Raw genomic sequence first — 3,970 nt, 5'->3', positions numbered from 1 at the left:
TTTTGCATTATGCGGTTTTTTTTCACTACTTCACCCTTATTAATGGATCTTTCTGTGGATGGATCTTCACCAAATTTGTTTTGGAGGTTCATTGGGTCCGTGGGAAGATGCATAAAAATGTTCCTTTTTGCATTATGCGGTTTTTTTTCACTACTTCACCCTTATTGATGGATCTTACTGTGGATGGATCTTCACCAAATTTGTTTTGAGGGTTCATTGGGTCCATGGGAAGATGCATAAAAATGTTCCTTTTTGCATTGTGCGGGTTTTTTTCACTACTTCACCCTTATTGATGGATCTTACTGTGGATGGATCTTCACCAAATTTGTTTTGAGGGTTCATTGGGTCCATGGGAAGATGCATAAAAATGTTCCTTTTTGCATTGTGCGGTTTTTTATCACTACTTCCCCCTTATTGATGGATCTTCACTATATTTGGCATCATAGTTTGTTGGGTCCATGCTGAGATACCTGCAAGCTTGCGGTTTCACATTTTGTGTTTTACAGTTTTTATGGGTATTTTTTGCGTTTTTTACAATTACATATAAGGGAAGCAACTTTTCATGTCTTAAGATAACCTTTCATTAATCATGAATTTACATAACTTCCGTCCAGGGGACTGGTATTTCAGCTACTACAAAATAAAAATACTTACAACAGTAAATCTGTTTACGACCACTAAAGTCGAAAAACTTCAATACTTAAAGCCATGGGCGGAAACCTACCGTTGTGATTAAATAATAAAGATCTTGTTGAACGACTACCATTCTCCAATACTTGGAATTCATCTATGTAATGGATATTAGCCACTCAAAAAGTTTCAAACTTCAAGGGATCATTTCAAAATATATCCCATAATGCCTTAAATGAACAGCACGTTTTTCAACCTTGTGTCCTGTCTTCAAAAAGGTTAGTTTTCTAAAAATGAGAGCTTGGTTGATCCGTATATATAAGAGTTGCTATGATTATAATACCAGAAAATGTAGAAAACTTGTTTATGGAATTTCGTGCAGTTTCGCGCGAAGCTTCTCGAGCGTTATCCGCACTAACCAGCCCTAATTTCGAAATGATAAACTAGAGATAAGGCAGCTAGTCAACAGTCCTTCGCCAACCCTTGGACTGCTCTTTCCCTAACGAAAACTAGGATTGACCATTACATTATAAAGTTCTCACGACTGAAAGAACGAGCATGTTTCGTGACGGTTTTCAAACCCGCGACCCCGGAGGTTGCAAGTCGAACACTTTAACTAACAGACCATAACGGGCCACGAAGAAGGCCTGAAACAAAAAAATAAGATTAGAAAACATGGTCGTATTATATTAGGAAATCATTTTTAAAAACTTAGTTTTTAACTCTAAAATATTTGGGTTTATAAGTAAAAAACATTAAAAAAAACAAGAAACTGAAGGCAAAAATTTAGTTTTGGTATGTGTAAATAAAAACATTTGAAAGGCGTTTGTAACAAGTGATGTAGAAACTTCTTTTTTTTAAAAAGAATTTTCAGATATCATTTGCACATGAAAGCTATTGTTACTTAGCAACTAGAGATACTATACAACATATATGTTTGTTTTTCAAATTTTTGACGAATAGAAATTTAGAATCTCTAAATGAAAATTTTGGTATTTCTTTGGTCATCCGTAGCTGAATCCTAGAAGTCCCTGATTGGCGATTTGACGACCGTAACTGAACTCTAGAAGTCTCTTATTGGCCATTTGACGACCTAAAATGAATCCTAGAAGCCTCTTATTGGCCATATGACGATCTAAAATGAATACTAGAAGTCCCTGATTGGCCATTTGACGACTGTAACTGAATCCTAGAAGTCTCTTATTGGCCATTTGACGACCTAAGCTGAATCCTAGAAGTCTTTAATTGGCTATTTGACGACCGTAACTGTATCCTAGAAGTTTATGATTGGCCATTTGACGACCGTAACTGAATTCTAGACATCTCTTATTGGCCATTTGACGACTGTAGCTGAATTCTAGAAATCTCTTATTGGCCATTTGACGACTGTAGCTGAATTCTAGAAATCTCTGATTGGCCATTTGACGACCTAAGCTGAATCCTAGTAGTCTCTTATTGGCCATTTGACGACTTAAGCTGAATCCTAGAAGTCTTTAACTTGCTATTTGACGACCGTAACTGTATCTTAGAAGTTTCTGATTGGCTATTTGACGACCGTAGCTAAATTCTAGAAATCTCTGATTGGCCATTTCACGACCTAAGATGAATCATAGAAATCTCTGATTGGCCATTTGACGACCGTAAGTGGATCCCAGAAGTCTCTGATTAGCCATTTAGCGCAACCGTACAGGTTGAAAATTTCATTCCAGTTCCATTCTTCTTCTTTTTTCTTTTGTAAATAGAAATGTGTTAAGGTGACCAATCTCCAACAGTAAGTGAAAGATTGTTTTTTTTTACTGAAATCAAGCTAGTCAGAAAAAAAAGTAAATAATAAATATATTTTTTCGCTTCAACTATTTGATGTATAAAGAAGTAACAGTGACCAATTGGTCGGTCGGGTGTTAGCTTCCAATGGATAAGCTATAGTTCTCTGTAAAGAAATCTCATCACACACTTACATCTCAACTTAATAAGCTGACAAACCTCTCGGTAACGTTATTACATCCTGCGTGGTTGGATGTTGAGAACGATAAAACGTGCTTAAATGTTAAGAACAAGACGCTATATAAGGTAAAAATACTAGGTATGTAACTTACAGCGTCTACATCGACTTACGTGGAAGTCAATCTCTAAGGTTTGTGAAGCGAAACTCCCAACACGCGCAATGTTCTTCATATTTGTGACAAATATTTCTAAAAACAGTCTTGAGTTATTCTAGGATCACGTACTGAGATATTAACGGCGATATCTTGATACCGAAAAGACTCGTAAGATAATTACAATGCAGGAAAATGTTTTGTTTTCTCAACTATACTTTGAATTATTATAAGTAATTTGCTAATCGCCAAAGGAAAAATGTACCTTCATCGCTGAAAATTAGGGTAATGAATAACGAATGTTGATTATCGACAAGCATTTAACCAACGTTGACGACAAACTAACCATCGAGCTTCATTTTACTAATATAGCAGCTAATGTTTGGACGAGTAATTTGACGGCTAAACAATTATTAAAATGGCCAAGATAGTCATACTTACAATAATGCGGGCAACATAGAACATTGACATGGTGAACAATATATAAATAGCCGCAAAGAAAACAATACTATTGCTCTTCAAGACACTAACTTAAATTCATATCGTATTAAGCAACAATAATTTTAATGTGCACAGTAATATCTAGTGGTGTAATAAAGGTTACTGATATATGTATATCTTCCACATTTTGTGCTTTAAACTGGTAACCAATTCTGCGGGTAAATCAAAAGTTCTATTTATCTAATCAGCATTGTTGTACTTGTGTGTCGCATTATATCACAACAGAAGATATTTGGTGTTTTACATATTACTAGACCATTTTTTTCAACACCAAAAAAAAGTGTAATACTATTTACGCTTTGAGACAGTATGACAGTCTTTTTCTTTTATAATGTTAATAACATTGGTTTTCTATACTCTACACTTTCTCTTTATTTAAGAAAGTATTTTCAGATACTCCTTGAATTCTAAATAGAATAATAAAATTAAAGTTCTGATTAAAACTGTAAAACAAAATTAAAAGATGTCTGCCATAGAGACGAACATTAACATTGGTCTCAAAATTTGTAAAATGGTGTGCTGCCATCTGTTGGCTTGTGATTCGTCGTTACTATGTTGACTGAAATAGATAATGTTTCTTCTTGCTCTTACAGACAACCATTCAAATGTTTATTAGGTTTACATAAAAAAATGTTCAGGAGTATTTGTGTGCTAAGCCTTGGATTTGCATTTTAAGTACGTTTTCAGATACCTTTTAGTAAACGAGCAAACAATTTTTTAACTCATACATGAGCATACCTACC

Source organism: Limulus polyphemus, unplaced genomic scaffold (assembly GCF_000517525.1).
Source record: "Limulus polyphemus unplaced genomic scaffold, Limulus_polyphemus-2.1.2 Scaffold1267, whole genome shotgun sequence".
Taxonomy (NCBI): Eukaryota; Metazoa; Arthropoda; class Merostomata; order Xiphosura; family Limulidae; genus Limulus; species Limulus polyphemus.
This window is presented reverse-complemented; position numbering follows the sequence as displayed.